Genomic DNA, 14,774 nt, shown 5'->3' with positions numbered 1-14,774 from the left:
TTCTGCATCTGTTGCTGTCGCTTGAGGTCTGATGTCAGGTCATCAGTGGTATAAAGTAAGGCAGCCGACACCATTACATCAGTCTTTCTTGCCATGGAGCCTGAAGCAGAAGTAGTTCACACGAGTGCCGGTCGGCCGCTAGCTGAGTTTTCGTTTCTCCTCTATAAAAATTCATGCCTCTGCTATTTCTGCTCATTTTCCCACTGAGCAGCCCCTTTTCTCACACCCTTTGATAAAACAGTTCCTCAGAGTGGCTAGCAACTTGAGGTCCCCCAGAAGAGCACCGACACCGGTTTGGGACCTTAACTTTGTCTTGGAAAAGCTCACCCTGCCTCCTTTCGAACCAGCTTCTTCTGCAGAGCTAAAATTTCTCTCCTGAAAGACAGCCTTCCTTCTGGCCATCACTTCAGCCAGAAGAGTCTCTGAGCTGCAGGCACTCATGGCTGTGGAATCCTTCATCATCTTCCATGCAGACTGGGTATCCCTCAGAACTAACCCATCCTTCATGCCCAAGGTGGTGTCCAGTGTGGCTCTCAACCAATCCATTAGTTTGCTCACCTTCTTTCCTAATCCCCAGAACAGGGGGGAAAGGATTCTTCACTCTCTAGATGTGCACAGACAGGTCAGGTTCTATTTGGACACGATTAAATCCTTCAGAAAGTCTGATCAATTGGTAGTTAGCATTGCTACAGGGGCAGAAGGCAAAGCCATCTCCAAGCAAATCATTTCCAAATGGATAGCACACTGCATCCATTTCTGCTACAAGCAGCACGGTAAGCCTCCCCCCAAAGGTGTCAGGACACACTCCACCAGAGCAGCCTCCACCTCTGCAGTTTTCCTCAGAGGATTCCACACCAGGGACATCGTGGAGGCTGCCACCTGGACATCTGTTCACACTTTCACCAAGCATTACCACCTACCCCTCTTCTCAAAATCCAGGGCAGTGTTTGCCTCTTCAGTCTTGCAGAGCATCCTAGCTAGCCTCTAGCTTCCTTGACTGCCTCCACCCATTTCCTCAGCTTTGGGAATCTACCTTAATGTGATGACTGCAGCAGTGAAACACGATGAGCATAGTACAGTTGTGTACACATACCATAAATGTAGATTTTCGAGTGTATTCACTGTTGCAGTCCTGGATTCCCTCCCTCCATCCTCCTTTTTTCTCCTTCTCCTTTTGTTACCATTCTTCCTTGTTGTTCTCCTTTCCTTACAAGGGACATAGTGGTATTTATTTTCCACTAGTGGAGTTCTTCCACCAGAACCTGGCCTCCTACTTTGTGGGCTGCTGACAGGTTAGGGCAAAAAAAAACTGATGTAATGGCGTCGGCTGCCTTACTTTATACCACTGACAAATTAACATCAGACCTCAAGCAACAGCAACTGACGCAGAAATACTAAGTCTCTGATATTCGGGCCGGCCGATGGCTACCTTGGCAGGGATAACCCAAATGTGATGACTGCAAAAGTGAATACACTCAAACATCTACATTTATGGGAAGTGTACACAACTGTACTATCTCCCTGGTGCCCTCTTTTGGTGTCTCTCCAATGAGGGGTGTAGACTCCCCATTGGTTGGCATCACTCAGGATGTCCCACTATGTCACCAAGCAAGAGGTGGAAAGCCTGGTGATGGCCGTGGTACTGATGGCTAGAAACCCACACTGGCAGCCTAGATCATATCCTTGAGTGACATGAAGAGTTGCACAGTTGCCTGGCCTTGACCACTAGGTCTACAGAGGCTGGGTCCAGCCACAAGGATGCCTATGGAGGTGACTGACCTCAGGCTGGGTGCTGTACTGTGTAATGTGGTAGTGAGCTGTCTGTCCATGTTATCCTGGTGTTCCCTTTCCTTCTGTCTCATTTCCTTCCGCAGTTTGTAGTCCAGTCCTCACCATCATTAATTAATTGTCCTCCATATCTGTCTGTGTATCTCCTTTGTGAACCCTTCCCCATTTGTGTCAGAATATCCCATCTCTTTGTCTTTTTCTTTTGTTTGTCTGCCTTTGCTGCCAACCCAGCATAGTCTTTCCTGCCCATATCATCCCCCATTACCCTTCTTGAAAGTATAACATGGGTTGTTGTCCCACAAAAAAATACCAATGATGCCCCACCTGCATGCCACGCTTCATTTTCACCTCATCCTTCTGTCTGTCTGTCCCTCTTCTTGCTTTTCCCCTTTTTGTCTGCCCTAGCCACCCATTTCCTCCACATTTATAATATAAAAATAGTAAGGACTCTTTATTATCTGGGCTCTTAGCTGTACTCATGGTGGATGATTTCCAGTGTGAATGTGAATCGTTGCAAGCACACAGCTGAGCTTGTGAGGTCACGTGACCGAGCACAGTGCCATCCCAGTTATTGAATGATCCTTTCTCTTTTTGCTAGAGCATTATTTACTCATATACTTTCATGTCACACAGCTCCTACTGTGTTGTTAATCAGCGTCAGACTGCATTGTTCTACTTCAACTGGGCATCTTGGTGTGCCTGAGTACATGGCTTTCCTGAAATCCAGACAAGATAGCTGTCCTTTTTTAGAGTGCTATGTTGTTGAGTTTAACATTTGTGTATGTGGTGGTCTTCCTACATAGAACATTTTGCCGTTTTTTTTTTTTTTTTTTTTACACAGTACAGCTCTTTGGTAAACACGTGAGCCATTGTTTCTTCCTTAGTATTGCATAATGCCTGATGCGCTGAAATATTATTGCATTATGTAGTTTAAATATTGTAGGATAGACATGTCTGCTGTATTTTGCAGAAAGTTACAAATGTGGACAGCAACCTCTGGACTTTTTGGATAAAAAAATACTTGAAACGAAAGATCAACACAAGTACATGTCAATTTTAGCAGTGTAACCAAAACCTTACATTTAGCTGAAAATCCACTCATTGAAACCTTAGCAGCCAACATATTTTTACAATTTTTTTTTTTAATCGATTGTGGTGTTTTACGTTTCAGTGGTGTGCAAACACATAGTTTACATTAAACTGGGTCTTGCAGTTTCTCTGCCATGGCCGTGACTCCAGGAGTTAGCAAAAAAAAACAAAAGAAAAAAAAGGCCTTTCTTTGGTGAAGATCTCACCAATGGATGCAGGTTTAGGATGGTGTTGGAAAAGCTTCCTGCTTGTTACAATGTATATTTCTGTACTAGCCATGCAACATGACATCCCATTAGACAAAAATGAGTTGTTTTGCCAGAGATGTTTTTCTTTAACAGATGTCTTATTAGTAGCTGTGAGTTGGGGTCATAGGCCATTTCCTTTTAGTCTTTGTTATCATTTCTCTTTAAGAGGCTCACTCAAAATAAATAAGGATAGTGACTGATCAGCTGCTTCTTATTTTTGTAATTATTCTTGAGATTATTTCTGTAGATTGCTTGCTTGGGGGGTTTATTTCTTAAGGTGGTAATAGGTGCATGTTTTAAATAGTAAACAGTACCACAAAGAAAAAATTCATGACATTTATCGATAAATTTTATAAACATGATGGAAGTATCATAGCTTTACATATGGTGAATAACTGCAGCGAAAAAATTGAATAAGTAATATTTCTAGTTTCTGTTTTCTCATTTCTTAAAGAAAATAAATGTTTCCTTTCTACCTAATGGAAAGGCTGTCGTAGATTTTTTACTAATATTGGTATTCATTTGTCATTGAGAACCTGCTTATGAACTAGGTTTATGCCTGCATGTAGTTAACCAAGCTTCCCGTCTGCAGGGGCTGTTGCAAACCACTGTTTCCTGTGCTGTGATCTTTGTTCATGTGCAGTGCATGCAGAATTGCATTAGGAGTGTGTGCCTGTTACTTGGTAATGAAGCACCTGTGATGCACCACTAATGTGCAACAAAATGCACATAGAGCTAAATCTGCACCACAGGATTATTGTGTTAGTATACTGTGTCACAGGCACTTAACTAAAATCCGTGCACAAATGTACTGTTTGTCATTCTTTTTTTTGTATATATTTTTGCCTCCATTTTTGGCAATGGTCAAGCTTCCACTACTGATTTGTTTTCACTCACCAAGTGATGGCAATTTATTGGTGCAGCAGTTTTACAGGCAGCCATGAAATGAGTTCTTGATGTAGCCCTAATATCAACACCCTGGTGACTGACATTGGCACCCGCATCATTGCTAGAACACCCTGTGTCATGTAATACATGCATGCTACCACACACATGCTGCAGGTGGGCTTACATCCTCTGCTTGTGACTGCAGAATTGATCACAGAAGCCCTATATTATCATATAAATATAAATAGCTGCATAGAGAAAGCTATACCTAGCCAAAGTAACCACAGGACAGTCTCAGAAAAAATAAGCTACCCTGGTGGAATCCCAACATCAGTAAGAATAGGTTGCACAAAAGAAGAAAGAAAATCTTGGCAAAAAGTAGAAAGTACAATGCCCAGTAAGATAAAAACTCCCTCATTAATCTAAGGAGAACTCAGAGGTTTACTCATGTCAACCAAACCAAACCAAAATGTTGTGGAAAAATAACCTCCCAGGCCAAGGACAATCTTAGAGCTTTCTTCAGCTATGTCCACAACCTCAAAGGCAGTACACAACAATGCGCTAAAATAATTCAATATTGAACCAGAAGATACAACCTAATATACTGGCCGACAAATTTAACTGCAATATTACCCCCCCCCCCCCCCAAGACACTCTTCAGGAAATACCCTCTAATACAATTCCCATAATTATCACTAGGGAACAACAGGTCCTCAGTGCATTCTTAAACGCCAAAAACCCAGCATTAGTGGACCCCAAGAATATCCTAAGATGTCAGGTTACTAGAATCATTATTTAACTGTAGCATCCAGACAAGCTTCATGTCAAGTGAATGGAGTCATCCAGGGCTGGCCATCTACACACCTTGGTAGCTACAGACCTGTAAGTCTGACTGATCTGTTATTTGCAAGGCTATGGAAAGAATTCTTAAAGAAACGCTAAACAGCAACATAGGAAACCTTCAGACACTGGATCCAACTCGACCTTCAGACACTGGATCCAACTCGGTCTGTTTTTGTCAAGGGCAGGTCATGCCTCTTTATCTTGGTGGACGTCTTTAATAAGGTCAGCAAAGCAAAGCAATGGATGAGGGCAAAACGGTGCATGCTGCCTATGTTGGTCCTGCCAAGGCAGTTGACACAATACTCCATTTGGGCATTATAGACAAACTCATGAAACTGGGTATAAAACTGTATATCACCCACTGGATAACCAACTGGCTTACTGATAAAACCCAAGAAGTTAGGTTAGGGGAATCCATCTCCGCAAAGAGATTGGTCATTACCAGAGGCCCTCAGAGCTCTGTGCAAGGTCTGCTCCTTTTTGGCATCTACTTCAAAGAATTCAAGGCCAGCATCAAAGGCCTCTGGCTAACCAAGTTTGCAAATGACTGCATATTGGGGGCAGTTGTAGAATCCCCCCAAAGACACAAAAATACCCTCCAAGAAGGCCTAAAACAGAGTAGTAAATGTTGTCAAAGCCACAGTCTAAAACTGTATACCAAGAAATGCATAATAGGGCTCTTTGGGAAAATGGTCACCCTTGGAAACTACCATATTGGTAATATGTCCTTTACAGAAGACCCAGTAGTAAGGGACTTGGAAACTCGTGTAGACAGTAACTTGGCCTTCAACCATCATGTGTCTATGGTAGTAAGGAAATTGTTTTGTGTTGTGCAACTTATAAGCAAGAGTATGGCATCTAGGTCTAATGTTCCACTGCACTCCACCCTCATCAGACCAGTCATCAAGTATAATGCCCCCTTTGGTGTATGTACCTGCCTAGACATAAACAAGAAGTGGAATGCCTGCAAAGGTTCCTCAGAAAAATAGTACAGGGTGTTAGCAACTCGTCCGTGATCTTTGCTTGGCATTCATAGCATCCTCTGATCCTGCTCTTATGGACCTGCTTCATATTTGCAAAACAAATAGCATCAAAATCACCCAATTTAGGGACATAGACCATGCCTGCAGAATAAATAGGGCATGTTGGAGGGACAAATGTGTGTCTCAGACTACCTCCTTCTCTTGAATAGGATTTCCATATATGTGAAGCATAGTGCTTCCCTAACCCAAGTCAAGCATTACTTGGATCAATGGATGGGAAATTAAAAATGTATCCCTGGTCTGGGACCTATGCCTCTAATAGAGAGGCAGCCAATGAATACTAGATCACCCAAGCTAACATATACTCCTTAAAATAACCTTGGGTACCAAAAAAAAAAATTTGTCAGATATATTCAGGAAGCATGTCTACACTTAAAAAGTCCCAGGGTCATTATCCTAGTATAAACCTGTGAACATATATGAAATGTACTTTTTTGGGGGGCTCAGCAATATCTTTATACATTTGGTAATATTTATTTGCCTCAATTCCATGAAGAAGCATGTACCTTGCCAAGCACATGCAGCAGTTTGAGAGACCACAGAGGTTCCTGACCAGGAAAATCCAGGGTCTCAAACACATGTCCTATACAGATAGGCTAAAAGCCCTGTCCCTCTACTCAGTCTCATACAGACTGCTCAGAGGTGACCTGTGCCTGGCATACAAGGCCATTTCAGACCCAACCTTGATGGAGTTGCTGCATATCTGTAAGACAAACTCCATTCACTCAACCCACACGCAAGGCCTTAACCTGCTCTGTGACATTAATAGTACTTGTTGGCAGGATAAATTTGTGTCCAAAAGGCTCCTCCATCTGTGAAATAGACTCCCTCTCCATGTCAAGCAGAGTACTTCTTTAAGAGGACCCTGGATGACTGGATGGGAAACAGAAAATATACTCCTGGGATCCCACCTGTGCTCCTGCTGGACAGGGGAAACAGGTGCTGACTTTGAGGGGAACATGAGTGAAATTCTTGGCTAGGCTTATAAGGGCCTCCGGGCCAATAGCCTAGTATTTTCCTATGAACCGAAGTAAATCCTTTTCTGCACTTTTTATTCAGCTGCGATCAGAATTGTTAGTGTCTGATAACTTCACAGGAAAATCTGAAGTTCATTCCAGGTTTGTGAGGCATTTTGTATGTATTTATCAGATTTTAAAATTTGGAAACCTGCAGCCTAGAAAAAGGTCAAGTTGTAGACAGCAGTGTGAATCTTTTGTGTTCAGTATCCTTTTTTCGCAAAAGAAAGGATTTTAAATTTTGTATGTCTTATGTGTTTTCCCCTTCTTTTCAGATTTTATCTCATAGGTTCATAGGTAGGTACTAGGCTATCGGCCCAAGGGCCTACGTAAGCCTAGCCAACAAGGTTCCCTGGCTTACGCCACCCAAGAAAGTTATTTTCCTGTGCCACTGTCGAGCAGAGACACAGAAGTGATCCCCGGGGTGTATTTCCTATTTCTCATCCACTCATCAAGATTTTTCTTGAAGAATGCTAATGAAGAACTTTGCTTGACATAGATAGATAGCCTGTTCCAGCGTATGGGAAGTCTCTGGTACAGGAATCTTTCCCTCCAGCATGTCCTGTTTATTGTGATGACAAGGTTTAGGTCCCTAGAGCGTGTAGCTCGGAGGGATTGGGAGTTCTTTAGGTGTAGCATGTCCAACAGCTCTGGGTTTGACGTAGCTTTATATGTTAGGCAGAGATCACCTCGGAGTAGGCGATATGCTACAGAGTAAAGCTGGAGTTTTTTGAGGCGGTCAGTGTAGGGCATTTGTTTGAGGCCAGTAATTCTCTTTGTGAGGTACTTCTGTGGCCTTTCCAGCTGCTGCAGATGTCTTGTGAGGTACATTCCAAAAGGGGCGTTGTACTCTATAATGGGTGTAATGAGTATCGAGTAGAGGGGAACAATGACCTCTTTTTTCCTGGATGAGAACCCTTTTATGACGAGGTGTGCCATGTAGAAGGACTTCATGACTACTGTGGAGATGTGACTATCAAAGTAGAGACTACTGTCCACCTGGGTCCCAAGGTCTTTTATCACACATTTGGTGTTAAGTAGATTGCTGCCTATGTGGTAGTTCATGGGTACAGAGTTTTTACAAAAGGGGATGACACTACACTTTTTGGCACTGAGCTTGAGGCCATGGCTCTGACACCAGGCATCTGTCTCAGCGAGGCCCTTCTGTAGGATGTCCACATCATTTGGGGACTTGACTATGACTCCTAGTTTGCACTCAGCGTGTTCTGTTGTATTTTATATGTCACTGCACTTCACAGTTCGTGTCAAGATGCATTTTTCACCAAATCATATCCCTCTTATGTGGATGAGTTCTTAATAAAAGCCTTGAAAAGCTTTTTATTTAGAATACACAAAAATAATTCTGATCATACCTCTCAACTGTCCAGATTTTCAAAGAATGTCCAGATTTTTGCCTCGTAGTTTTGGTTTGTCCCTCATAAAATGTGTAGTTTTCTGTCAAATCATCAGTGATTGAAATCAGTAAATAATGACAGACATTTGAATTTCAGACTTCATAGCTTTCAGAAAATACATGCTAACACAAAACCTGTTATTCTAGCAACTTTCTAAATTTATAAGAGTAATATTTAAAATGTATTCCTATATTTGGACTTTTGACCCCCCCCCCCATATACTACTGCACCAGAGAGTGCTGGATTAGCTTTGTGGTACACTTTTAGTACTTAGCTGACTGCTTTTCTGATACTGCATTGAAAACTTTTTGCTTTACAGTTACCCTTATTTAATTTTTTATTGCTATTCCTGGACAGTTACTACCACTAGATTCATTTTATTGCTGTAACTTGTTAGGTACAGTAAAAAATAAAAAAATAGAGAAGCTGGTGGTCTTAAAACCTCGCTGATAAGCTCAGTCACAATAATTCTCAAAAATCATGAAACCTAGGTAATGTTTCAAAGCAACAAGATGAATAAAGGCTTGTTGCTTTGAAACACTACCTAGGTTTCATGATTTTTGAGAATTATTGTGACTGAGCTCATCAACGAAGTTTTAAGACCACTAGCTTCTCTATTTTTTTATTTTTTGTTCCTCAACACTCGTGATGGAGAGGTTGGAACTAGACAGATTCCTGTACTTGTTCAGTTTTTTAATCTTTATACGTACAGACCACATTTAGTCTACTGCAGTGATGGCGAACCTTTTGGGCTTAGTGTGTCAAAAATTTGGAAAATGTCTATCTTGACTCTGCTGGCATGCCCCCCCCCTGAACAAAAGAGAAACAATTCTTTACATATTTATGTAAAAAAAAAAAAAAAAAAAAAAAAACAGTCCAATCATGTGTGCTACTATGCATTATAAAAGTAAAAGAAAAATAAGTGACTTACACTAGAGAAAACGATATCCACACTGATATAATTGGGCTTAAAATAGTGCACCAAAAATTACCCTACTTTTAATAGTAATTCTGAACTGAACTGAAAAGAAATATGGAACACGATGCATTTGATTAGATTAACGTCAGTTAATGACTTTTTGTTGCTGAATTTTAGTGCAGGGTCACATTTTTTGTTCAGTTTCTTTGGTAACTTGGGTTTTATTGAACGCTGGTGTGTCACCCAAAATGATGTGGTGTGTCACCTTTGACATGCGTCATAGGTTTGCCATCACTGGCCTACTGGGTAAAGTTGTCCGAGTTAAATTCGATACGTGATATTGATTACCATAATGCTCTGACTTATTTCTATCACTTTTGCATTTCTTTTTTATTTGGTACTTATACATATTGCAGGAGTCACAACTCTTAAGCTTTTATTATTTATCCGTATCTCAATTTTTTACAGCATAGTCCATTATCCCCCTGCATGATACAAAAAGAGTAAGTTATTCATTTATCCTGTTTTCTCATACCCTTCAGCTGAACTGCCCGTTCAGAGTGGTCTCTTGTCAGCTTTTGCCCCATCTATAGGCAGGTGCTACTAACTGCCATGTGCTTATTAAAAAATATTTTTTTCTACTGCACAACGATTCAGTATGTGAGAGGTGTAAATGTTTACTGATCTTGGAGGCCGTCTTCTCACCTAAGACGTTTTGTATGCACAACACACATACATACACAAAAGAGAGCACCTCCACTAAACCACCTTACACTGAAGTTGTTAAGAAGAGGCTGCCTAAGCCTACCAGGCTAAAGACTAAGAATCCACAGCCATTAGTTCACGTACCAGTGCATCCACATTCACACTGTGCACCCACAGCCAGTATACATACCTCTAAGAGTAACAAGAATGTGGATTGCAAGTCCATAAGGCCACTGGGATGTTTGTCCACCCAGATTAATATTTAGTAGTTGTTAACTCTATTTTCAGGAGTATGGACAACAACCTCATCCGGTTGGATAAGAATAGGGTGAACGTTAGCTGCCTTTCTCAAGCCAGGATTCTGTATGTAACAAAGACTCTTAGGTCCCTCTGTCCTGACATGTACAATTCTGATTTGATAGGGCCCATGTAGGGGGTGAACTGCCTTCAGCGCTCTACCCAAAGTGACATGCAGAAAGGTATGATTTAAGCTTGGTATGCAGGAACAACACTGGTGTAGAGTGTATTTTGCCATCAACCAGAGTGATGCTGAGATTCAAAGACAAGATAATTTGCTTTGTAGCTGGTGTCATTTAGGGTAATGCAGCATCTGTCAGTTTGCGATGAGCAGCTGGATGATCTGTACCTCTTTTAATAAGACTTTTGCATTTTGGTTAAAACCTTTGCTGCATGGCCTGTACCTCTAGTAATAAGACTTTTGCATTTTGGTTAAAATCTTTGCTGCAGCCATAGTGGCATTTTTAGGCAGAGTCGATCTGCAGTACATTCCAACCTAGTAATTTGTAATCTGTAGATCAGTTGCTCTACTCAGTGCTGTCTTTTTTTTTTTTTTTTGGTTCCCTTGGACCTCATTGTTACTGACCCCTCTTCTAGTACCAGGTGTCCACACTGGGTCTGCCAGCTACTCCCATCCCACTGGACATGCTCTGTGTTTTTGCTGGGGCCAGTCATGGATCGTGAGGGTGTCCTGGGGGCTCTGCTCATCTGTGCTTCCATCTGGGGGGACTTTTATGACTTACCGACTGCATTGCTCTGCTCCCCTATGCTCATTGATTACATCCAAAGGTAACTCACCTCTTTGGACCATGGCTCCCCTTTAGGGCGTGTATCAGTGAGCACCCTCCCTGCTACTCCATCAGTCATCTGAGACACTAATCGAACCCAGGTTGGCTGGGCTGTAGTCTGGGATTTATCCCTGTATGCCACTGGAGCTGTCCCAGTGCCAGGAGTCTTGTCAAAAAGTTCTTGGCTTTGGGGCTGTCCTGCAACTTGAATACTTTCATATATGTGTGGATGTCCTTCCGTATCACTTTTACAGTATTTGCTTAACTAAGTGATCTCCTGCCAAGGGTAGCCCTACGTCTGGCCAGTATACCAAAACCTTTAGTGTTTGTTGGCATCATATGTCTCACACATGCTCCCCACTCAGGGCATAGGGCATAAAGGTGATGTACAGATGCTCACACTCGGAATGTCTTTGCTGCCAGTCCAGATACTGTTGTTTCACATTAGCCTGAACACCCTTCTTCTGGGCTGGTTACCAAGCCATGTTTTCAGATAAGCAGTTAAGATAAGAGGTTTCTTCTCTTTCTTCTATTTTTTGGTGGCTGTTGTGTTCATTTCATCCAGAAAGGGAAAATATCATTGTGAGAGGTAGATTCCACATAAAGACCATCACGACCTGTGCCTCTTCTTTTTGGGAGTTTTCATGATCATACACAGTGCTGAGTCTGCCAGGCATATGTGCCCAAGACTCTATGCAATCATCTCTCCTCCTTGTCCATATACCTGGAGAGCCAATGTCTTAAGTTGATGGCTCAGGGTGCTGTGACTAAATCCCCCCCATCCCAAGGGCCGGCCATCTTCTAAGAAGGTGGCCAAAAAAGTTAGTTGTGATCTGACTGCTGTCCAGCCTCCCCTGTATGTCTCTCTTGAAGCTGGTGAAAACCTGGAGCACCTTCCAGTGGTTGCTTCAGATTCATCTGCCACAACCTTGTTGGAGGTCAGCATGGGTCTGCCTTCTTACATGTCCGTGGAAGACTTTCAACATCTGTTCCCAATGTTGAGGGGGAAACTCTGCTGATTATATCCAAAGGACTGAGTGGGGTTCCTCATATCTTAGTGAGGTGATTCCTACAACCGTTGTTGAGCCTTGCCAGGGGTTTGACCCTCCAAGGGTGTATTGTGTGGACATCCCACAGAAAACAAAGCACATTTTCCCTGTTGCTAAGGATCCCCAATGTGAATGTCAGGATTTCACTCTGGGTTTATTTAATGCTTTGATGGCCTTAAAGCCTCCTCAAGGGGTCTCTGTGCCTGCTCCTCCCTGGTCTTTCATTCCACTCAAGAGGACTAAGGAACTGGATTCCTCAGATGAGGACCTGGACTCTGAGGAAGAATCTTTGGCTTACTCTTCCCAAATCCTTTCTCCCTTGGGCTATAGTTCAGAGGAGGACTGCTCTATTATTCTAGATTTCTGTCAGAGGAACTGCCCTTTGGGGGATACCATTGCCAGTGTGATGGATCATTTTAAGTGGGATTGCTCTCAAGTTTCTGAGATTCAGAAAAGATATTATGAGCTCCTTCAGTGGAGTATTAATACATCTTCTGTTCCTCCTGTTATGGCTGCCCTCTTGGATACTTTCTTTGCAGCATCTGTAGTCCCTGACTCTCTACCCCTTGCAGTCAAGAATCCAGAGAGATTCTGTAAAGTGCCTGAGGAGTCCACATTTATTTATAAATGCCTATCTGCTGACCCTTCTGTAGTGTCAGTCTCATGAGAAGCCTTCTAAATTACTGCCCTCTACCAAGCTGTTGCCTTTAATAAGGATAGTAGGGCTATGGAAAAGCTGGGCAAAAAAGTTTTCACTGCTGCCACTTTATCCTTTAGGCCCATTAACTACCAGACTGGTATGACCATGTATGTTTTGGCTGTCCTTTCTCAGGTTTCCAAGGTGGTTTCTGATGTTCCTGACACAGGCTTTGGCCCATTCTCTGCTAGGCTGTACTTCTCAAGGTGCTCTCCACTCAATCAAGTGCAGCTATGATGCAGCTGATGCCTGTTCCAGGGCTGCTGCTGCCTTTGGTTCTGGTTCTGTTATGAGGAGTTATTCCTGGCTTTGACTTTGGGCTCTCCCTGATGACATTAAGGCCAAACTGTTGGATGTTCTGTTTGGTAATAAAAATCTTTGAATCTGCTGCTGCTGAGCTTTTCAAGTCCTATTCCCAAGTTTCAGAGGAATTTTCCCTCCAAGTCTGCATTTGTCCGTAGGCAGTTTTGCCCTCCTACCAAAGGCAAGAAGGGTTTTAGGCATATGACTCCTGCTAAGTCTACACTCCCACCACCCAGAAACCTGCTTACCAGGACAACCCTCGCTCTGACACTTTGCTTCCTCCTTTCATCGGCCAGATTCCCTTGTCTCTCTGGCTTTCCCTGTCTCTTCCAAAATTTCTTTGAATCACTTCAAACTCTTGGTTCTGTCAGTTGTCTCCCATGTATATTTCCTGATCAGGAAGTCCCTTCCTTTCTTATCAGGCATTCCTGAGGCTCCTTGGGAACATCTTTCTTTTTTCCCATAGATTCTCCACTCTCTTTTGTCTCAGGGCACCATTCAGGCTGTGCCTCCTGCCCAGGAAGGGAAGGAATTTTATTCCAGGATTTTTTTGATTCCTAAAAAAGAAGGCACATGGAGAACAATTTTGTCTCTTTCCAGGCTGCACATCTTCCTCAAGATTCCTTCCTTTCAGATGCTATCTCTGCAGACTATTTCATCTTCTACTCAACTTCTTTCTGGTATCTCAGGATTTCATAGATGCATACCTTCATATCCCCATCCATCCCCTCTTCAGGATTTTTTATGTTTCTCTGTCTCTTCCTTGTGTTTTCAGTTTTCTGCTTTGCTCTTTGGCCTCTCTAATGGCCCAAGGGTATTCAAATGCCTCTCTTCTGTCATTGCTTTTTACAGGGTTTGAGGAATTCAGATCTTTCCCTAACTAGACCAGTCTGCTTTTTCAAGCTCCTTCCTCCAACTCTCTGCTTCAGGATCTAAAGTACTCTACTTCACTGTTGCACAGTCTGGGTATCACCGGAAACCTCCAGATGTCAGCTCTGACCTCATCCCAGGATCATATTTTTCTCAGTTGCAGGCTTCAGACAATTCTCATGCTGGCATCTCTGCCTGCCCCTAAGGCTCTGTCTCTAATTACCTTTTTCCATTCCCTTCTTTCTATGGCATCTGTCTCCACAAGGAAATTTCTCAGGGTTCTCAGGTGCATGGCCTCCACAATTCACATGATGCTTCTCACCAGCCTTCATATGAGAAAGCTTCAGAGGTACCTCGATTCAGTGTGGTTCCAACATTGTCACCCCCTGGATTTCCTGGTACCTATATTTCCCTGTCTCAAGCTTGAGCTTCAGTGATGGATTAAACAACTGTTGTTTAACCGGGGTCTTCCATTTCAAGCTCCAGTTCCATCTTAGGAGTTTTTTACAGCTGTCTCAAACAAGAGGTGGGGTGCCGCGTATGCTCCCCTCAAGGTTTAGGGGCTCTGGCTTCATTATCAGAGGCCAGAGCACATCAGTGTAATGAAAATGAGGGTTTTACTTTTGGTTCATCAGGAATTCCACTGGCTGTTTCATCCCAGTCCCCTCAAAGTTTTCACAGGTAATACCACAGTGATACGATATATCAAGGAAGGGCTCAATGTCCTATCTTCTTAGCAGACTAGCTCTTCAGGTATGGGATCTAGCTGTCCAGTATCAAATGGCTGTTCAGGCAGTTTACATTCTTGTGGAGCAC

The 14,774-nt window shown here is 42.7% G+C and overlaps 1 protein-coding gene across 1 annotated transcript in view; it reads left to right on the top strand.

Annotated features, from left to right (window-relative positions):
• LOC122802393 (1-phosphatidylinositol 4,5-bisphosphate phosphodiesterase gamma-1-like) overlaps positions 1-14,774 on the top strand; it is an 824,139-nt gene that overhangs the window by 159,438 nt on the left and 649,927 nt on the right. The gene's annotated exons all lie outside the window — the stretch shown is intronic.

This window comes from Protopterus annectens, chromosome 5.part0, assembly GCF_019279795.1.
Source record: "Protopterus annectens isolate FY-2018-M chromosome 5.part0, PAN1.0, whole genome shotgun sequence".
In the NCBI taxonomy this organism is placed as follows: Eukaryota; Metazoa; Chordata; order Ceratodontiformes; family Protopteridae; genus Protopterus; species Protopterus annectens.
Note: the sequence above shows the minus strand (reverse complement) of the source record. Positions and strands in the feature narration are given on the sequence as shown.